This window comes from Stegostoma tigrinum, chromosome 19, assembly GCF_030684315.1.
Source record: "Stegostoma tigrinum isolate sSteTig4 chromosome 19, sSteTig4.hap1, whole genome shotgun sequence".
NCBI lineage: Eukaryota > Metazoa > Chordata > Chondrichthyes > Orectolobiformes > Stegostomatidae > Stegostoma > Stegostoma tigrinum.
In genome coordinates, this window is record NC_081372.1 from 7,036,225 (window position 1) to 7,059,849 (window position 23,625).

Consider the following 23,625-nt stretch of genomic DNA (forward strand, 5'->3'; position numbering starts at 1 on the left):
GCACACCTGTTTATATTGCTTGGTCATTAAATCCTCATAATATAAATAAAAATCCATTAGCTTGTCCATTGAGCAGTTTTAGAAGAAATCACCAGGGCTAGAGTAATATCTAAAAGTTAATCATCGACTCTTCAGAAATACAGAAAATACAATATCCACTGTTTCAAAATTCAAAAATCTAACTTGTAATAAATTACGTACATATAAAAATAAATAATAATGTGTAAATCACAGTCGACATCACAAAGCCAATACAATTAAGTGATTGGGTGTCTGTTGACATCTTTACTAGAGTCAACTATTCCATCAATACATAGTGTTCTATGTTACAGATCAAATGGTAGATGACACTGAAAAAGTGTACTACAAATCTTGCTTGCCATTGCCAATGAGGGGCTTCAAAGAATTAATACATCTGGTCCCTCCATAAATGATAAGAAAGATCCAGAAAAGATAATCAGAGTCATAAAGTCATACAGCACAGAAACAGAAGACCTTTCAGTCCAACCAGTCCCAAACTAAACTAGTCCCACCTGCCTGCTCCTGGCCCATATCCCTCCAAGCCTTTCTAATTCACGCACATATCCAAATATCTTTCAAAAATGTTGTAATTGTTACCACGTATACCACTTCCTCAGGAAGTTCATTCTACCTGTGAACCACCCTCTGTATAAAAAAATTGCCTCTCACATCCTTTTTAAAACCCTCTCCTCTCACCATAAAAATGTGTCCCTTAGTCTTAAAATCCCCCATCCTAAGGAAAAGACAACTTCCATTAACCCTATTTATATCTCTCTTATTTTATAAACCTCTATCAGGTCACCTCTCAGCCTCCTACACTCCAGAGGAAAAAAAAAAGTCCCAGCCTATTCATCCTTTCCTTGTAACGCAAACCTTCCATACCTGGCAACATCCTGGTAAATCTCTTTGCCTCAGCTTGATAATATCCTTCCTATAATTGGACACAGTACTCACCAATGTCCTGTACAACTCCAACATGACTAACCAACTCCTATAGTGAAATGGTTGAGCTTCAAAAGTTGTCAAAGACGAGTTTGAGGGAAGCATTTGAGACTAACAGACTCTAACTCATGTCATGTGCCTATTTACCAGTTTGTTGGAAGACGCCACAGCAAAAGGCAGAGTGTGACTTTTCTGAAGAGGAATTGGTTTGGAGGATCATTGAGTTAGTCATCCGCTTCACACTAATGAAAGTCTTTTGGGCAAGTTAAAGGGCCACACCATTGATGCACACAGGATGGCCACAGGGCCCAGGTGGTCCCACACACGCCCAAAGGCCACAGGGCCCAGGTGGTCCCGCACACGCCCAAAGGCCAATGGGCCCAGGTGGTCCCACACACGCCCAAAGGCCACAGAGCCCAGGTGGTCCCGCACACGCCCAAAGGCCACAGGGCCCAGGTGGTCCCGCACACGCCCAAAGGCCACAGGGCCCAGGTGGTCCCGCACACGCCCAAAGGCCACAGGGCCCAGGTGGTCCCGCACACGCCCAAAGGCCACAGGGCCCAGGTGGTCCCGCACACGCCCAAAGGCCACAGGGCCCAGGTGGTCCCGCACACGCCCAAAGGCCACAGGGCCCAGGTGGTCCCGCACACGCCCAAAGGCCACAGGGCCCAGGTGGTCCCACACACGCCCAAAGGCCACAGAGCCCAGGTGGTCCCGCACACGCCCAAAGGCCACAGGGCCCAGGTGGTCCCGCACACGCCCAAAGGCCACAGGGCCCAGGTGGTCCCGCACACGCCCAAAGGCCACAGGGCCCAGGTGGTCCCGCACACGCCCAAAGGCCACAGGGCCCAGGTGGTCCCGCACACGCCCAAAGGCCACAGGGCCCAGGTGGTCCCGCACACGCCCAAAGGCCAAGTCAGACCCCAGAAGAAAACAAAAAATGACCAACAAATTGTTACAGAACAGGCAGCAATGAAAGGGTTAATACCCACAAGCCACAGAGTGGAGGTGATTCTCAGAATATGTCCAAGTTTTTCAGATGGTTGAGCTTGTGCACTGTGTCACTGCTAGAAGGTGGTCAGAAGCTGATACAGCCATTAATATCACAAGTCTTGAAAAAGGTCAGACTGACGCACGCTAAAAGCTGAAACTGGCACAGCACATTACCATCACGCATGCTGGACGTCAGCAAGCACAGTTCCATGACACCGCCTATAAGAGACTATCACACAGCATTGAATGGGGCACCGATTCCATTCAATGGCAAAATCACATTCCAGTGCCATTGTACAAGCTCAGTTTGGCCCCAGAATCTTCTACCCTGTAGATGCCAACAATTCCGCAGTGGCAGAATTAACAGTATGCACAGATCTCAGAGCAGTGACAATTCATGAGATTCCAATGATGCCCACTGCGTGATTGAACAGGCCACATGTGACTCAACAGAATCACTCAACAAATCCTGAAGGATATGGCTTTGAAGTGAGATAGAAACCGGATACCAGGATGATTAACAACACAAACTGAAATTGTTGCAAAAACTCAGCGGGTCTGGCAGCATCTGTCGAGAGAAATCAGAGTTGACTTTTTGAGTCCATGGACCCTTCCTCAGAACTCTGTTTCTGACTTACACCACCCACATTTCTTTTCTTTTAACCAGGATGATTACATCAGACACCAAGCAGATTACCCAACACACAGAGATTTTCCACTTGACGTATACTGCAATGCTCTAGACTACAAAGGTGCAAACATCTGTCCAGAGTCAGTGTCAACAACTATAACTGACCACGACCCATGATGAGCAATGACAAGAGTTGCAGAACAGTTATCCAGGGATGATCTAACAGTTTTAAACAAGTACCTGAGCAGACTTCTTCATTTTGGCCACATGCTGACGAATGAGGGATATCACGACAAGACCATTTCAAGGGCAAACAAGTCCTAACACCAGAAACATTACACCAGGATATCATGACCATGTTCCACCAGAGGTTTGTGGGTGTTGAACAAATGATGTGGTTACCACAGAAGTGTCCAGGGATAAATCAGGATATCCAATGACTTGTGAATGCATACAAGGTGGGCCAAACCTTTCAACTCAACACAGCAGGGAGCCTCTACATCTACATGTTCCAACTATTCCTTGAATCAAGGCCCGAAGTCACACAACACCAGGTCATTGTCCAATTGGTTTATTTGAAATCACAAACCTTTGCAGAACTGTCCCTTCATCAGGTGAAGTGAAGGAAGCATCCAGGCATGGACTTTATAATCAGAGAGAGACCAAATGGCCATACAAATGATGCGAGTGGAGTATCAACAGACCAAATCATAGGGCTCTACAGGTGACCAAGAGTGTCAGACGGTGTGAGTAAAGTGTCAACAGCTGAGGAGAGAGTGAAGGGATGTCCTATAATCCAATTAAATGCGGCACAGAGATAATTATATAAAAATCAAAAGGGGCAAGTGTCCTGCAAGGCCTTCGAGATACACAACAACGCAGGGTCACCGAGCAGAAAGCGATAGCCAAGTTTCGTGCCCATGAGGACGCCCTTAACCGTGATCTTGGGTTCATGCCACACTACATGTAACCCCACCATTCTGTTCTGTAAAATCTTCCTTACTGCCCTGCTATGAAACCATTGCCTTGATAACTTGTTATGATCTCTCTACCTTAATTAGTTTGTAGAGTTTTGGATTACTTGTTACTTTGGTTCGACCCTCATTATGCAGTCTTATACCTATTGTATCATTTCAGCCACTTGGTTTGACTCCAACACCAGCTTATTCTCATTGTTTTGTAATGATCTCTGTGCCGCATTTAATTGTTTGATAGGACATCCCTTCACCTCTATTCAGCTGTTGACACTTTGCTCACACTCTTGGTCACCTGCAGAGACCTATGATTTAGCCTGTTGACACTCCCCTCACACCAGTTGGATGATCTTTTCATCTCTCTGATCATAAAGTCCGTGCCTGGGTGCCCTCTTCATTTTACCTGATGGAGGGGCAATGCTCCAAAAGCTTGTGATTTCAGATTGACCTGTTGGACTATAACCTGGCATCGTGCGACTTGTTCACCCCAGACTAACACCAGCGCATCCATATCACAACTCCTTGAATCAAAGTCACAACAGACCTACTCAATGTGCAGGGAAGTCTACAGCTTTGTGTTACATCCCTAAATTTCCCATTGTTCATCAAGTTGGCTACACAATGGGCCCACTGTTGTTGACACGATCAGCACTATTCTCAATCCTGGGTCAGAGAGTATCTGACAGTGGCCTACAAATACATTGAGCACCATCACAAGGCAGGGAGCAATATTTCATCGTCAGCTTATAATTCACTCTCAAACAATCAGGCAGAACATCTCACACTTAAAGTCAATGATATTATGTATCAAGCAACAAAGTAAAACATTTGTATAACATTCCTGCATTTTTGTGCAACACCATCAGGGAAGGGATGGCCAACAGAAATGGTGAGTGTGAATAATCTTGCCTAGCAACTAATTGGCTAACCATTCCAAGACCCGGCATATTCTTTTTCAAAGGCAGAGGATGAAAGCGATACACGATGAACTAAAACTGCACCTCGGGTAGAAAATGGAAACTGGAAATATAAATACTTGGATAGCAGCAAAGGGCTTTAGAATGTGCAACTGGCAAACAGATCAAACAGAGTTATTTCCAATCATGATATTACAGTGTGAAAGAAGTGAGGCCAGTTCAGAACAATGTAAAACACACTAATCATGCATGAGGAGCATGAGAGAACTCTGACAGTGAAGATTATTCAGTGATATTCAGTGATAGCAACTAGCAGGAGTGCCAAGTCAGAAAAATATACAGCTCTCTACATAGCAATACAATCACCAGATCAAGACAAGTAGTCAAATCTACAAAGCATTATATTGAACTTTGAAATGTTAGTCTTGTAAATTCTGTTGTAAAATTAGTAAATTGGCAACACTCGCCTACATACAACCTTGTTTATCTGTTTGGAATACATTTTTATCACTGGTGTATCATAATGTGTGAGGTCTGAGGGTGTAAGGTCTCATACTCCATCTGCCCTCAGGACCACTTGAAGCATGGCCTGCTACTGAAGGCCTGCTGTTCTTTGTTTGAATCTGTAGATTAATGATTTGTGCCTGTGAATGTGACACTTGTACACAATGACCAGATGTAATCAATGTCTGTCAGATTCTTCTTACCATGATGCTCCATTTCCTGCGCGACAGGCGATAGTGTAAGCATCACGTAAAGCAACCTGCAGCAGGATAAGCTCACCCCATCAGAGATAAGGGAAGCTGGCTAATATTACCTACATTTAAATGAATGAATGGGAAGCAAGAGAAATCCATGCCATGAGTGTGTGACTGTCGTCAGCCTCTCTCTGCCAACAGCTGAGAGAGTGAGGCCCATACAGTAAACAGCTTGCATTTCTTTCCTGCCTTTCACGACCTCATTACATCCTGAATGCATTACCGCGAGTAAAATACAGGGTACAGACCATTGTAATGAGAGGAATACAACAGCCAATTTGTTGTGCGTGTTGGAGACATCCAACCAGCAAGGTCAGCACTCTGAGCAGCTTTGGCTTAGGGCCCCAACAGTCAGTCAGGCACAATGTTGCACATTCTACGTCACCCTGTGTAATCATTGCACAAATCCAGGGAAACTGCGAGGTTTTGTCTTCACAAGGCTAAATTGCACAGTGAACAGCCCGTTCAGCTTGTTGTCACAGAGGCAGCTTGGTCAATTCAGTCTCAGTGTCCTGTTAGAAGATGTCAGAACCTGGGGTCTTGCCACTCCCTGCAGCCAGCATGCAGTGCAGAGGTGAAGGATTAAACAGTCACCTTGACTTTGAGTCACGAGCAGTCACTTGAAAATGCTATGATAACGGGAACTGCAGATGCTGGAGAATCGAAGATAATAAAGTGTGGAGCTGGATGAACACAGCAGGCCCAGCAGCATCTCAGGAGCACAAAAGCTGATGTTTCGGGCCTAGACCCTTCATCAGAGAGGGGCATGGGGTGAGGCTTCTGGAATAAATAGGGAGAGAGGGGGAGACGGACCGAAAATGGGGAGAAAAGAAGATAGGTGGAGAGGAGAGTATAGGTGGGGAGGTGGGGAGGGGTTAGGTCAGTCCAGGGAAGATGGACAGGTCAAGGAGGTGGGATGAGGCTAGTAGGTAGGAAATGAAGGTGCGACTTGAGGTGGGAGGAAGGGATGGGTGAGAGGAAGAACAGGTTAGGGAAGCAGAGACAGGCTGGGCTGGTTTTGGGATACAGTGGGTGGGGAAGAGCTGGGCTGGTTTTGTGATGCAGTGGGGGAAGGAGGGGAAGAATTGGGCTGGTTTTGGGATGGGTGGGGGGAGGGGAAGAACTGGCCTGGTTGTGTGGTGCAGTGGGGGGAGGGGACGAACTGGGCTGGTTTTGGGATGCAGTGGGGGGGGAGGGGAGATTTTGAAGCCCCATTGGGCTGCGGGCTCCCAAGCGGAATATGAGTTGCTGTTCCTGCAACCTTCGGATCCCAAGCGGAATATGAGTTGCTGTCCAAGTGGAGGCTTGGGGACCGCTTTGCAGAACACCTTCGCTCGGTTCGCAACAAACAACTGCACCTCCCAGTCGCAAACCATTTCCACTCCCCCTCCCATTCCTCAGATGACGTGTCCATCATGGGCCTCCTGCAGTGCCACAATGATGCCACCCGAAGGTTGCAGGAACAGCAACTCATATTCCGCTTGGGAACCCTGCAGCCCAATGGTATCAATGTGGACTTCACAAGCTTCAAAATCTCCCCTTCCCCCCACTGCATCCCAAAACCAGCCCAGTTCGTCCCCTCCCCCCACTGCACCACACAACCAGCCCAGCTCGTCCACTCCCCCCACTGCATCCCACAACCAGCCCAGCCTGTCTCTGCTTCCGTAACCTGTTCTTCCTCTCACCCATCCCTTCCTCCCACCCCAAGCCGCACCTCCATTTCCTACCTACTAACCTCATCCCACCTCCTTGACCTGTCCGTCTTCCCTGGACTGACCTATCCCCTCCCTACCTCCACACCTATACTCTCTCCACCTATCTTCTTTTCTCTCCATCTTCGGTCCGCCTCCCCCTCTCTCCCTATTTATTCCAGAACCCTCTCCCCATCCCCCTCTCTGATGAAGGGTCTAGGCCCGAAACGTCAGCTTTTGTGCTCCTGAGATGCTGCTGGGCCTGCTGTGTTCATCCAGCCTCACACGTTGTTAACTTGAAAATGCTGCTCTCTCTGGCACTACCATTTTCAAATAGCATCACTAAGCGATCACCTCTGGCTACAGAAAGAGCAGGGTTACATTCTTTCTCATCTCGGAAATGATAATACTGACATTCCCAAACTTGAGTCATGAAGAGGCTTCATGTTCAGCTAAGAAGTTAATCTCCTGCTTTATGTCCTGAACGATCAGTCTGCAGTCATTATCAACTTGCGATATCAGTGTGTCACTCAGTTGTCTCTGATTCAGAAAGCTCTGCTTCGAGTCTCACCCCAGGGATTGGAGCACAAACAATTCTGACAAAAATCTCTCATGCTGCCTGGAGAGAATTTTGCACTTGCTTAGGCGTCATCTTTAGGATGAGACATTAAATTGAGTGCCTGCCTGATGTAAGATCCTGGAGTGCTTTTTCAATGATGTGAAGCCTGCTGACATCTTCCAGCTGTGGCTTAGCCAGGGGTTTTTATAACCAAACCACCACACCAACCTTCTTGAATTCCACTCTCCTCATTAAAGGGCAAAATTCTATTAGCCTTTACTCCGTACCTGCTCATTATAATAATCTCTCCATTTAAACCTCCAATCTCTGCCCATGTCCAGAGTATCATCTTTTAAAATGTACCCTGTCCTAACCATCTAAAGTGGCTGATCTACCATTTGCATGACAATACTTGTCCTCTGATGACATCACCGAAAACAGATTACCACACTGTTGTTGTGGGAGCCTGCTGAGCACAAACTAGTACCACGTTTCCTACATTTCAATACTGACTACGCTTTACCAAAACTTAATTCACTGTAAAGCATTTTGGAACGTTCCAAGATCACAAAAGGTGGCTATGTAGATGTCAATCTTCATTTTATGTAGAAAGATACAAAAACAGGAATACCAGTCGACCATTCAACATTTTCAATCAGCTCCATCATCCACTTTGATCAGGGCTGATCATCCAACTCGGTCCCCTGGTTTCTGCTGTCTTCCTTAATCCTTTGAACCCATTCGCCTCAACAGTTATATCTAACCCTTTCTCAAAAACATTCGTTTGGTCTCAACTGCTTTCTCTGGCAAAGAATTCCACAAGCTCCCACTCTCTGTGCAAAGAAATTTCTCCTCATCCCAGTTCTAAATAGCCCACCCTGGATCCTTAGACTGTGACCCTCTGGTTCTGGGTTCCCTGGTCATCTGGAATATCCTTCCTGCCTTTACCCTGTCTAACCTTGTTAGAACTTCATAGGTTTCTAGGAGATCCCCCTCCTCCTTCTGAGCTCCAATGAACATAGTCCTAATCAATCCCGTCTCACTTCATAAGTCAGTCCTCCCACTTCTGTTAATTTTCAACCAGATCGAGACAAACTGGAATCACATGTACAATTGGAGGATATCCTCCCTGAAGATTAATGAACCAGTTGGAGATTTTTTTGTGGTGGTTTTACCAATTTGATATTGTCCTAATAGTACTAGGCATTTTAAGACCATAGGAAATAGGAACACCAGCAAACATCTTGGCCCCTCAAGCCTGCTCCACAATTTCAATAGGATCATGGTTGATCCAACACACCTCACATCCACTTTCCTGTCCTTTCTCTGTAACCCTTGATTCCCTGACTGAACAAGAATCTGTCTGTCTATCTCAGCCTTAAATATGTACAACGGCACTGGTCCCACAGCTCTCTGTGATAGGGATTCCAAATACTCTCAACCCTCTGGCAGAAATTCCTCCTCATCTCTGTCTTAAATTGGTGCCCCTTTATTTTGAGATGATGCCATCTGGTCCTCTCAGCATTTACTTGGTCAAGCTCCTTAAGCATCCTGTATGTCTTAATGAGAACACTTCTCATGCTTCCAAACCCAGGGAGTAGAGTCCCAACCTGTTTAGTCTTTGCTCATAAGACAAACCCTCCTTATTGTGGATCATCCAAGTGAACCTTCTCTGAATTAGCTAAAAAGCTAGTTCAAGCTCTCAAGCTAAAAAAGAGGGTGGCACGGTGGCTCAGCGGTTAGCTCTGCTGCCTCACAGCGCCAGGGACCCGGGTTCAATTCCACCCTCGGGCGACTGTGTGGAGTTTGCATATTCTCCCAGTGTCTGCGTGGGTTTCCTCCGGGTGCTCCGGTTTCCTCCCGCAGTCCAAAGATGGGCAGGTTAGGGTGGATTGGCCATGCTAAATTGTCCATTGTGTTCAGGGATGTGTAGGGTAGATGGGTTTTAGGGGAGTGGGTCTGGGTGGGATGCTCCAAGAGTCGGTGTGGACTTGTTGGGCCAAAGGGCCGGTTTCCACACTGTCAGGATTCTATTAACTGCCTCCAATTCTCAATTGAATTTCACGAAGTGCCCACCATTAGGATTTGAGCTCTCCAGCCAGATTGTCTGCAGCACTGAGCAAATAATCAGTCACTCTTGATCCCTACTTCCATACCATGGATATCTGCAAAGTTGTGTTATTGACAAAAGCTCTGGACTCCAGACTAAGCAAGTCAGCACGGTCAGCATCATTAGACAGCATAAACAGACAGAAATTCAATGCTCAATATGAAAATGGCAAAGGGCCCAGATCTATTCAATGGCGATGTTCCTGAAAGCCTAATTAGTAATCAGAAAAGGGCTGCTACTCTTATAGACAACTCTATTCTAACCTCTAACCTCCTATCTCTCTCCCTGTCACAATCTCCTTTGTCTGGCCTCCATTTCATCAGTAAAATAGGACAGTTTTCCATTTAAACCCACTCTCCTTGCTCCTTCAATGTGTCTGTTACTGTCTGCTCTCACCTCAGAGGCTAAAGATTGTGGGTTTGAGTCCCTGCTCCAGAAAAACATTTAAACCGATAAATCAATTGCTGTGATAGCTTGAGGGAGAGCTGTCCCAGAGACTGCCTTGTAGATTTTAAACCAAAAGTCCCAGCAGCTCTCACAGGTGAATATGAAGAGTACATCACAGAATCTACTTTTTTTTTTAAAAAAAGTTAATTCACACGCTGACCAGGCAGCATTTATTGTCCATCCCTAATTTCCCAGACAGCAGTTGAGAGTCAACCACATTGCTGTGGGTCTGGAGTCACGTGTAGGCCAGACCAGGTAAGGATGGCAATTTCCTTCCCTAAAGGACATTGGTGAACCAGATGGGTTTTTCCAACAATGGACAATGGATTCATGGTCATCATAAGATTGTTGTTTCCAGATACTTATTGAATTCAAATTCCACCATCTTCCATGGTGGGATTCAAACCCAGGTCCCCAGAACATTATCTGGGTCTCTGGATTAACCGTCCAGTGATAATAACACTAGGCCGTTGCCTCACCTTGTAGATACAGAATGAGGGAAAGAAAAGGCTAGTGGGTAGGGGTGGGGTAGTTAGAGGCAGAAAATCATGCAATGGAGGGAGGTCATGTGACAGAATCCATCGGAATACGCCCAACTAGAGTTGGCAACCCTATGCAAAATTCAGACATGAAAGAAATTCAGAAGGGAGTCTCATTTATCGAAACGTCTGAAGGTTATTTTGGCAGATTGCTTGCAGTGGAGCCGCTACATCAGCAATTCTGCAGCTAACAAGCTTGTCGAAGCTACACTGATGGCCCTAAACGTCAGATCGGGAGAAAAAAAAAATCTCTGCTTTCAATTTTTATTCTTTGCTTCCTTAAAGGGGCAATAAACCTTGGATGTGGGCAGATAAATCATCCTTAAACCATCCCAATTCTAGGGAACCAATTGGTGTATTCTCTTCTTGTAACCTAATACTTGTTGTCCAGGTATAATTCTGATCAGTCCATACTGCATTCCTTCTGAGGTCAATCTATCCTACACCCAGCGTGGCTCCTAGTTTCCAGGCGAGGTTTGGCCAGGGTTTGTATAACTGAGCCAAATCAAACCCCTTGTATTCCAGTCCTCTCCTTTAAAAGGCTATAATTCCAAACATCTTTTTTGGCTATTTCTTTGTACCCACTCATACTATTCTGATGATCTATGTTCCCCAGATCCTCCAATCTCGACTCTCGCACAATTTCCAGTTCTAACCATTTCAGGCCTAAAGTGGATGACCTCATGTTGAGATCTATTTACCCATTCAATTACGTCCCGTCACAAACTTTGGTTTTCTATCTGCACTGCATGTAATGCTGTCTACCTCATCTGAATATCTGGCTTTCTCCATCGTCAAAATTGTTAATAAATATGGTGAATATTTATGACACAAATCCTTGTGGGATAGCACATGTCAGATGCAGCTAATTAGAGAACCTGCCTATTATCACTGCACTGTCTCTCCCGCTGTTTAGCAAATTTCCAGGACCTTGCCTTTAATTTCAACTTTAGCTAGCCATCTCCTTCAAGTGACTTCATTGCAAGGTCTTCAGGGAGTCCATGTAAATACGATCCATTGATATTCTGCTATTAGACAAGTTCAATCAGGTTTGTCGGGTGTAAACTGCTTTAGAAATCTGCCCGTACTCTGTCACAAGTTGACATGGCATTCCAACAGCTCGACCCTTAATTTCTCAGTAATGTGGTGAGTGACCTACTGGCCTATAATTCCCTGGTTTCCCTCGGTCAAAACAGAGAGAGTTATGCATGCAATGATCCAAGCAGAAAGAATAGTTCCCGAATTAAGAGAATTCTGGAAGGTTGTTTGGCAAATCTTCTCAGTTAATCCCACTGAACCTGGGGAAGGAAAGCATCTGGTCCTGGGCACTGGACACCTTCAGTGCCTCTGTGTCATGATTTGTTTTGTGTCAAAGGAGCGCTACACTGTTACAGACGGTGCCTTTCCAACATAACATTAAACAGAAGGTGGATATTAAATATGAGAGATAATGGGAACTGCAGATGCTGGAGAATCCGAGATAACAAAGTGTGAAGCTGGATGAACACAGCAGGCCAAGCAGCATCTCAGGAGCACAAAAGCTGATGTTTCGGGCCTAGACCCTTCATCAGAAAAGGGGGAAGGGGCAAGGGTTCTGAAATAAATAGGGAGAGAGGGGGAGGCGGATAGAAGATGGATAGAGGAGAAGATAGGTGGAGAGGAGACAGACAAGTTAAAGAGGCAGGGATGGAGCCTGTAGAGGTGAGGAGGTAGGGAGAAGACAGGTCAGTCCAGGGAGGACAGACAGGTCAAGGGGGTGGATGAGGTTGGTAGGTGGGAAATGGAGGTGCGGCTTGAGGTGGGAGGAGGGGATAGGTGAGAGGAAGAACCGGTTGGGGATGCAGGGACGAGCTGGGCTGGTTTTGGGATATCAAATATTACATGGAGCTATTTTGAAGAAAAGCAGGCCACATATTATCCTCTGATGCTGCTAGGCCTGCTGTGTTCATCCAGCTCTACACCTTGTTATCCCACATATTTATATTTTGACTAGCACTAAAAACACACCCACTGGTGACTCAGGCAAAAACAGAAGTCGCTGGAAAAGCTCAGCAGGTCTGGCAGTATCTGTGAAGAAATAAATTAATTAATATTTCGGATCTCGTCGCCCTTCCTCAGAACTGTGGGGAGTCTGAGGAAAGGTCACTGGACCCGAAACATTAACTCTGGTTTTTTCCCTTCACGGAAGCCACCAGACCTGCTGAGCTTTATCAGCGACTTTGTTTTTGTTCCTGATTTAAGCATCCGCAGTTCTTTTGGTGACTCAGAGTTATTTGTAGGATCTTGCCATCACAGTATGACAGCGACTGCACTTTCTGGAAAATGTGTCAATACAAACAAGCAAGAATGTTGGAATAACCTGAACAGGGTGCGAAAAGGGAGGTAAGAGACCATTGAAACCAGGAGAACAAAGACAGGTTCATTGCAATTCAAGAAGGGAGAGGAAGAACTGTTTGGAGGAGCCTGAAACTTAACGGAATCAATAAAATGTAGAAGGAAGATACGATTTAGCCTGGAGAATTGAAGAGAACAAGAGCAACTGAGATCTAGAGGTAACAGAGAAAATCATCCATCAGACAATAAACAATTTCTCATTATTGTCGGAGGTTACATTTATGTTGTGAGGTCAGCAATGAACAAATTCATTCCCACTCTCCCAGCAATATTAAACTTGCAGTTTCAAACCAGAATCAGGTCTAAATTAAAAACAGCGAGAAGCACTATGGCTATCTTAATGGATGTGAATCACATGACCCTTGTCACCTTCACATATGAAAGCATAAATTAGGGTCGGGATAGGCCATTCAGCCCCTCGAGCCTGCTTTGCTATTTGGGACACCAAGAACGGCAAATGCTGGAGTCAGAGACAATACAGTGTGGAGCTGGATGATCACAGCAGGTCAGGCAGCATCAGAGGAGCAGGAAAGCTGACATTTTTGGGTCAGAATGAAGAAGGGTCCCGACCCGCAACACCAACTTTCCTACTCCTCTGGTGCTGCCTGACCTGCTGTGTTCCCGCTGCTCTGCCATTCATTTGTGTTTCAAATTCCACATTACCAGCCAGCCTGTGCTCTCTGATTACCTACCAGAATTTTTATTTTAATTACTCGTGGGATGTGGGTGAAGCTGGTTGCGTAGAATTCACTGCCTGTCTCTAGTTGCCCTTGTACTGAGTGGCTTGCTCGGCCATTTCAGAAGGCAGGTGAGAGCCAATCCCATTGCTGTGAGTCTGAGTTAAATGTCGGCCAGACCAGGTGAGGATGGCGGATTTCCTTCGCTAAAAGGTGTTAGTGAACCTGATGGGTTTTTCCAACAATCGACAACGGTCATCAGTTGATTCTTAAATTCAGATTATTATTGAATTGTTGAACCTCCACTGTTCTTTATATTCTGTTTGATCACACAACCTGCTATGCATTATACACAATTAAATGCTTTTTTTTCAATGAAGCTTGCTTTTCTTAACTAGAGTTAACCGCAGATGATGGAACTCCGCACAGGATTTTTTAAATAAGGCAAATAAATGGATTTATTTTGAGTATTCAGAAATAAACCCTTAAATATCCACTATTGCTGCATAATAGCTCTATTTCCTCTGCCTAGTGTCCAGTTCACTCCCTCTAATTCAGTTTTCACCTGTGTGAAGTTGTCCTTATGTAAGTTTAAACTATTAGTCTTAGTCCCACTCTTCTCCCTTTAAATTGGGTGTAAAATTCCATTGTAGGTTGGTCACTGCTAACAAGAGGTGCCTTTACTCTGGGGTTATTGCTGAAACTGACGCATTAAACAACACCAAATCTTGCATCATCTGCTCTCTTCTTGGTTTGCAAATTGTGTTTAGAGAGATAATCAGAGTTAACTCATACACAGTCTGACTGGACTCAAACTATTAACTCTTGATTTCTCTCCAAAGATGCTGCCAGACCTGCTGAGCTTCTCCAGCACTCTCTTTTTATGTCAAACTTCGAGCATTCGCAATGTTTTGTTTTTATTTGCTTGCATGTGTGGCCCGACGGAAATATTTTGAAATAATTCTACAAACTCCTCTTCAAAGTTGCCTTTGCTAATCTGACTTTTTTTCAATTTACATGTAGGTGAAAACCTTGCACAATTGTTGCAAACACGGTATTTCTACTTTACACATTGTCACATGAAGTGTGACTCCAGCGTGGGAGTCCAGAAACCGTCTGCTCAGATTCAGAAAATAAACACTGTACCAAAGGTTGGAGGACAGCTGGAACAGTTAAAGGCGCACACATTAATGAGGGACGTAGAGAAACAGAAAAGATTCAAGAAGAAAATCCTGAGGCATGGGCCCCAGATGGTTGATAGCATACAGCCTCTGAGCAGGAGATGAATAAACTGAGTATTGTGGAAGTGTCAGAAAATGCAAGGAGAAAGGGGTTTGCAGGACTGGAGAAGGTTACCGATTGTAGCATCTGGGAGAGAGATCCTGAGTGTGGCTACAACTATGTAGGCAGAACATTCACTAGCAAGGGCAGCTGGGCAATGCAGACCGAGTGTTGACTGATTGATTTACTTATTGTCACGTGTACCGAAATACAGTGAAAAGATTTGTTTACGAACGGTACAGACAGATCATAGTAAGCAAAGGATGTACAGATCAAAAAGACTTAAACAGAGGCATACAGGTTACATGGCACAGGGGTGTGTTAGGTGAGGCCAACATTACCAAGGTCAGTGTTTTTTGAGGCTAGAGAGCTCATTCATCAGTCTGATAATAGCTGGCAAGAAGTGTTCCTGAACCTGCTCATGCACATGTTAAGGCTTCTGTCTCTTCTACCTGACAGAAGAAGTTGTAGGAGATCATTATCAGGGTACAACAGGTCTTTGATGATGTTGGCAGCCTTTCTGCAGCAGTGAGCCACATAAATGAAGTCCATAGATGAAAGATTGGCTTCCTGATGGTCTGGGCCGCGTACACCATCTTCTGTAGTTTCTTAAGGTCCTGGGCAGAGCAGTTGCCGTACCAGCCATTGTGCACCCAATATGCTTCCAATGGGGCATCTGTAGAAGTTGGTGATGGACCATATGGACATGCCAAATTTTCCGAGCTGCCTGAAGAAGAGGTATTGTTGTGTCTTCTTGACTGTCGCATCGACATGAGATGCCCAGGGACAGGTTGTCAGTTATCATTGCTCTGAGCAACTTGATGCTCTTCACTCTCTCTCAACCTACGTTCCATTGATGAAGATGGGATCATGTTCTCCTCTTCTCTTTTTGAAGTCAGTGATCAGTTCTTTAGTTTTGCCGACATTGAGACTGTTTTCATTGCACCACATCACCAAGCCCTCTATCTCCCTTCTGTAGTTTGACTCATCATTGTTAGACATCCATCCTACTAGGGCGGTGTCGTCAGCAAACTTGCAGATGGTGTTTTTCTGGACTGGGTAGTGATGTGGCTTGTGCAGTGGACCTGCAGGGGGCTTGGGAAACCCAGCTGTGCACAATGTGTGCCACATAAAGGCACCTCTTGTTAGCAGCCACCAAAATATAATGGAATTTTACTTCCATTTTAAAAAGGGAGAAGAGTGGGTCTAAGACTAATATTTTAAACTTTAAGAAGGACAGCTACATGTATGTGTGAAAACCAAATCAGTGAGAATAACTGAATACTAGGCCAAGGGATCGATCAATTGTGAAGCAATAATGGATATTTAAGGGTTTATCTCTGAATACTCAATATAAATGCATTTATTTATATTGTAAAAAAGTATTATGGGGAGTCCTGTTCTTTTCCCCAAATTTTCATTCATGGAATGAGGGCATCATTGGCCAGGCAGCAGTTATTGTCCAGAGGGTAGTTAGGACTCAACCACATTGCAGTGGGTCTGGAGTCACGTGTAGACCAGACGAGGTAAGCGTAGCATAGATAATGGGAACTGCAGATGCTGGAGGATCCGAGATAACAAAGTGTGGAGCTGGATGAACACAGCAGGCCCAGCAGCATCTCAGGAGCACAAAAGCTGACATTTCGGGCTTAGACCCTTCATCAGAGAGGGGGATGGGGAGAGGGTTCTGGAATAAATAGGGAGAGAGGGGGAGGCGGACCGAACAAGAGAGTTGCAGTGGGAGAGAGATTCCCTGAGGTTGGTCCGGAGGGAGGAGGGTAACTTCTTCAGGTTAGGCATCCCTGGAAGAGGCTTCGCAATCAGCTTTTGTGACGCCTCCCCCTCTCTCCCTATTTATTCCAGAACCCTCTCCCCATCCCCCTCTCTGATGAAGGGTCTAGGCCCGAAACGTCAGCTTTTGTGCTCCTGAGATGCTGCTTGGCCTGCTGTGTTCATCCAGCTCTACACTTTGTTATCTAGGTAAGGGTAGCAATTCCTTTCCCTAAAGGGCATTAGCAAAGCAGATGGGCTTTTACAACAATTGACAATGGTTCCACGGTTATCATTAGACTCTTAATTCCAGGTTTTTTAAAAATAGAATTCCAATTCTACTATCTGCATTGGCAGGATTTGAGCCCAGGTCCCCAGACCATTTCCAGGATCTCTGGATTAATAGTCCAGTGATAAAACCACTAGGCCTATCACGCTCTCTTAACTTTACTTGAAGTCTGAGCAACTCATTAATAATCCTGTCTCCTACATCCCCAAACTTTCAGGATTAACAGTTAATCTCTGAGTGCTAGAGGTAATAGGAACTGCAGATGCTGGAGAATCTGAGATAACAAGGTATAGAGCTGGAGGCCAAGCAGCATCAGAGGAGCAGGAAAACTGATGTTTCGGGCCTAGTCCCTTCATCAGAGATGCTGATTTTTCTGAGTGCTGCTGGGAGAGAAATTACAGGGACCTTAAAAATATGTACTTTTGAAAATTTTTTTTGAATTTTACAATGGTGATTAAAAATTACTAAAGATTGCTGGACTCACAGTTAAGAATCATCCTCTTGATTAAATAAAAGCGGTAATATTATTTCCCAGGCCAGGCAGAGGGAGGAAGAGCTCGGCAATTAAAACTAAAATAAAACAAAAACGAGGAAGTTGTTCCATAACACACCGTCTGTGAAAGGAGATGTGAGAAGATGTGAGAGGAAGTGGGGTTGGTTCGAGGGCAGAGAGCAGTAGTACTGTTTGTTATTCAATGAGATCATGCCGAATGGGTTAAGGGCTAAATTCTGTAAAGGGAATAGAGGCCGAAGGCCTTGGAACATTTAAGAAGTTTGTGGATGGGCACCTGCATCGCCAAGGCAACAGGCCAGGTGCTGGAAAATGGGATGGCTTAATTTGACCAGCGCTAATGAGATATACCGAACTGCCTTTTTCTGTGCTCGTATGGCTCTAAGGGGTTAATTGTCGTACTCCATTGGCTCCACCCATTCTACTGATGACACTGTTGGTAGGTGGTGGAGACAAGAGGTTTTGGTCTAGCTTTTGGAGAGAGCAGTTGGGTCAATATCAGCTCCACAAATGGTCCTTGGAATGATGCCTGGCCAAATGTAGTTGTCCTCATCAACCTGACTCAATAAGCCTTCTTGCTGTCTCAGAACAGTGCCTTTTCCACAGATCCTTCCTGGTGCTCTACCTTCTACCAACAATTAGTAGGCAGGTCCGAGGCAAAAGGAGGAGCAAGCCACTCAGTTAAAGAGATGAAATTGGATGGATCAGCTGGCACTGACCTAGGCGCTGGAAAAGACAACGGCAGAAACAGCCCTGTTGACCCCTTGCATAGTTCTCCTTACTAACAAGTGGGGTTAGTGCCAAAATTGGGACAGCTAGCCCACAGACTAGTCAAGCAACAACCTGACATTGTCCCAGACACCACCATTACCATCCCTGGATATGTCCTGCCTCACCGGCAGGACAGGCTCAGCAGAGCGGGTGGCACAGTTGGGAGGGTGTTGCTCTGGGAATCCTCAACATTGACTCTTGACCCCATGAAGTCTCTTGGCGTCAGGTTAAACATGGGCAAGGGAACCTCCTGATCACCACATACCGTACTCCCTCAGCTCATGGATCAGTATTCCTGCATGTTGGGTAACACTAGGAGGAAGCACTGAGGGTGGAAAAGGCACAGAATGTACTCTGGGTGGGGGACTTCCATGCTCACCACTGAGAATGGCTCAACAGCAGTGCCACTGATCGAGCTGGTCGGTCTGAAAGGACATAGCCGCTAGATTGGGTCTGTGGCAGGGGGCGAGGGAACCAACAAGAGGGAAATACATTCTTGACCTCATCCTTTCTAATCTGCCAGCTGCAGGTGCATCTGTCCATGACAGTATTGGTAAGAGTGACCATCGCACAGTCCTTGTGGAGACAAAGTCCCACTTCACATAGCGAATACCCTCCATTGTTGTTGTGTGGTGCTATCACCGTGCGAAATGGGGCAGATTTCACACTGATCTAGCAACTCAGAACTGAGCATCCACGAGGCACTGTGGGCCATCAACAGCAGCAGAATTGTACTCCAGCACAATCTGTAACCTCATGGCTCAGCATATCCCCGACTCAACCATTACCATCAAACCAGACCCTGGTCAATTGAGTGTGCAGGAGGGCATGCCAGGAGCTGCACCTGACAATGGGGCATCAACCTGGTGAAGCCACCAAACAGGATTACTTGCATTTCAAACAGCATAAGCAGTGAGTGATAGACAGAGCTAAGCGATCCCACAACCAATGGATCAGATCTAAGCTCTGCAGTCCTGCCACCTCCAGTCGTGAATGGTGGTGGACAATTTAACAATTCACTGGAGGAGGAGGCTCTACAAATATCCCCATCCTCAATGATGGAAGAGCCCAGCACATCAGTGCAAAAGATAAGGCTGAAGCATTCGCGGCAATCTTCAGCCAGAAGTGCTGAGTGGATAATCCATTTTGGGCACCTGCCATGGTCCCCAGCATCAGCCAATTCGATTTGCTCCACCTGGTATCAAGAAATAGGAGGCGCTGGATACTGCAAAGGGAGAAGTTCCTCAGGATAGTGTCCTAGGCCCAACCATCTCAGCTGCTTCAAATATTTCCAAAGCAAGAAGTATTTTTCGAGAACTGCTTGTGGGCCAAAAGGACCGGGAATGTTTCAGACCCCTCAATCCCACCCCAGATTTTGTCCACTCTTTTACTGACAACAGTTCTGTGGCTGTGACCTGGATAAGACGATCATGATCAGACTGTCCGGAACTGTTCAATCTGTCTGCAAATCTGGGAAATGGGTTGAAGGTGTAATTTTTGCTGTTACTTCTGTGACCAAAACACCACAAGTGACTTATTAATCCAGCATTATACACAGTGAAGTGACTGCAAGTGAAATGAACACGGTCTTTTAGCGATGGAGCCCCCTGCATTCAATACAAATGGCCAGCATTTATACACAGCCTCGGGGCAAATTATCAAGTGTTTTCTGACATTGAACCTGGTGTGGAGATATCAGGTTTGTGGAGAGAATCCGAAATGTTAACTCTGCTTTCCCTCCACAGATTCTGTCAGACCTGCTGAGTTTCTCCAGCCATTTCTGACTTCCAGCATTGGACAGTTCTTTCGATATTTTTGTGCAGATGTTAGGATGGGTATGTTTGTCACACAGCTCGCTGTTAAATCAGCATATTAAAAAGGAGGGAAGAGAAGTGGCGAGGTCCGAGGCTGGGGTTTCTCAGCATGTTTCATTTATAATGAGTGCCTATTAATAGGCACCTTTGGGTGTGATGAGCTAACAATATAGTTCATAATTGCAACAACTGAATCAGTCCAATCAATGTAATTGGGAGAGAGCACCTAGTTATAAATGATTTTAACTCCCTACCTCTCAGTCCACAACAGCAAATAGTCAGAAATCCCCAGCAGCAACTGTAACTTACATTCATATTGCGCATTTATGTAGTTAAAGTGTCCCAAGGAGATATTCGGTCAGGTAGGCAACAACTTGATCAAAGAGAACAGGTTTAATTAGTGAAAGAGGAGTAGAAAGGGGAGAATATTAAGGGATTTCTGAGTTTGGAGCCTCGTCAACTGTAGGCGTCGCCACTCGTGGAGGACCAACCCATTGTTTAAAAAGGGGTGAAGGACAGGGAGGGCAGGAGGAGATTGGAGACAGGGAAAGCTTAGCTCATGCAGAGATTTGGAAACATGGATGGGAATTGTAAAAATGGGGGTAGTTGTTAAACTGAGAGTCAATGCAGAACTACGTCATTTGGCCCATCGAGTCTGTACTGCCACTCGGTCATGACTGATCTGTTTCTCAACCCCATTCTCTTGCTTTCGCCATGTAACTTTTCATCCCCTTAATAATGAAGAACATATCTATCTCTGTCATAAATACTCTCAATGACCTGGCCTCCATAGCCCTCTGCAGCGACGAGTTCCAAGGATTCACTGCCCTCTGGCGGAAGAAGTTCCTCATCTCAGTTTTAAGGGGTCTTCCCTCCACTCCACTCCCAGGTACGTATTCCTGGGTCCTAATTTCTCCAACTAGTGGAGACATCTTCCCTACGTCCACTCTATCCAGGCCTCCCAGTATTCTGCAAGTTTCAAATCTGATCCCCGCCCCAATAATCCCTCTAAACCCCATTGAATATAGAAACACTCAAGCCCTTTGTCCCTGGGATTATTCTGGGAAACCTCCTCTGGACCCCCTCCAATATCAACACATCCTTCTTTAGATACAGGGCCCTAAACTGCTCACAATATTCCAAATGTGGTCTAACCAGAGCCTTATACAGACTCAGCAGCACATCTCTGCTCTGGTATTCAAGCCCTCTTGAAATGAATGCTAACACTGCATTTGTCCTTCTAACTACCACCCAGACCTCCATGTTAACCCTGAGAGAGTCCTGAAATACGACTCCTAAGTGGCTTTGTGCTTCAGATTTCTGAAGCCTTCTGCATTTAGAAAATAGTCTACACCTCCATTCTTCTTACCAAAATGCATGACCTCTCACTTACCCACATTGTACTCCACCTGCCACTTCTTTGCCCACTATCCTAACCTGTCCAAGTCGTTCTGCAGTCTCCCTGCCTCCTCAGCACTACCTGTCCCTCCACCTATCTTTGTATCAGCTGCAAAACTTAGCAACAAAGCCCTCAGTCCCTTTATCCAGATGGTTAATGTATGATGTGAATAATTGTCGTCCCAACACAGACCCCTGTGGAACTCCATTAGTCACTGGCTGCCAGAATAGATTGCTGTGAACTTTAGTGAAATATTTCCACCCAAGTATGACATACTGGCCTCTAAAGAAACATGCTCCCAACACAGACGGAGGGAGGGAATGTTGGAGGACATCCTCTGGGCCGGGTCAAAGTGGCCATCAACAGGTCCAGGTGTCCTTGCAGAGGGAGCACATGGTTTCCACTGATACCTTTGAGGAATTGAGAGAAAGATGGACACCGCGGGGGCTGGAGGGCATCATTTCTCCCTCCAACTCCATTTGAATGTAGTCTCCTCTCCCTCTTCCAATTACTCCTACTTTTGCTGTTGTGGGGAGTTAATTGTTTCATTGGCAAATTGGCAGAGGTTTGATTAAAAACACCACAAAGAAAGAAACACACTGACAAAAGTGTCCTCCACATCCTCAAATGCCAGTCCGATCCTGTCCAGTTAAATATTGCCAGGTTAACGGGGCTCAGTTTGGTTCCTTGATCAGAACCAGTTGTGTCAAAGTAAAAAGGGAAATGTACTGAACCTGCTTCACCATCCAATTCCCCAAAAGAGTCCATAAATCAGAGCAGAGCAGGCCATTCAGCCTATCCAATCCACTTCAACATTCAGGGAGATCATGGCTGATTTGATAACCCACACCTCCACTTTCCTGCTTTTTCCCCTCGATTCCCTTACCATTTGAAAATCTCAGTCTTGAATATACTTAAAGACCCAACCTTGACAGCCCTCTGTGGTAAAGAACTCCACTCATTCACTACTCTCACAGTGAGGGATTCCTGCTCGTCTCTGTCTTAAATGTGTGACCACTTACTCTGATATTACGCCCATTCGTCCTAGACACTCTCACACGTGGCAACTTCATTTCCACATCTACCCTAAGAATCCTGTACGTTTCAATAAAGTGGCCTCTCATTCTTCAGTGACGTGATCAAATAGGAAGGCGCTTGATGAGATTAAGATGCCTCTCGAAGTAGAATAGCACCAGAGATTTGCTTGGAGTTGCTGACCATCCAGGAAGGAGCTTGGGATCTTCTTGAAATCACTGTATCAACCAGCACCATGGACCCCTTAAATAACGTGTTTCTTTCTCTCCCTCAAATGCCTTCAAACATTTCCCTTTATCAATGCAAAATAAATTAGAAAGGGATGGGGAGGGGGGGTGGACTGAGGCTGACACTCTTGACAGAAAAAGATGTGAGAATTACACAGAAAGAAGAAAAAAAGAGGGAAAAAGAAAGGACTGAGAGACACACACACACACACACACACAGAGACAGACACACACAGAGACAGACACACACAGAGACAGACACACACAGAGACAGACACACACAGAGACAGACACACACAGAGACAGATTTGGGGCAAAAGAAAGACAGAGGTGCAGGGGGAAAAGGGACAAGAGGGAGAAAGGGATGAGAGAGACAGAGTTTGGGATAGAAAGGTGGATGGGAAGAATGAATGGAAATCAGACATAAAGTGTCAAAGACAGAGAGAGGGACAGTGAGCGGAGAAGGGGCAATGTTCCACCAACTCCGAGAACTAAATGATTAAATAAATAATGACCATCCTGTCCACTGAATGGAATAACCAACTGGTATTTTGTGAGGATCTACCCAAGGTGTGAGAAGGTGTTTACATGTCTGTGTCTTTACGAGCACCATTGCATCATTAATGCCACCTCCAGCCTGAAAGCTGGGACCAGTCTCCCTGGTTACATCCTGCCATTTCATTACATTCACAGCCAGGGAAAGTTGCACCAGGTTAGGAGAAGCCACCTGCTCGCAAAGAGCTGAAGGAGCGTGTTCCCAGTCTCATCCTCCCGGCCCTGGGACCAGTGAGTAACAAACAGGCAACTTTTCCCCTCTCCCAACCTCCTGCTCGCTACTCAGTACCTCCCCGCCCCCCCAACTCTGGCTCCCTAGT

General features: G+C 45.7%; 1 protein-coding gene across 5 annotated transcripts in view; it reads right to left on the bottom strand.

Moving 5' to 3' along the window:
- Nucleotides 1–23,625, bottom strand: part of raly (RALY heterogeneous nuclear ribonucleoprotein) — a 175,192-nt gene that overhangs the window by 145,270 nt on the left and 6,297 nt on the right. The window lies entirely within an intron of this gene.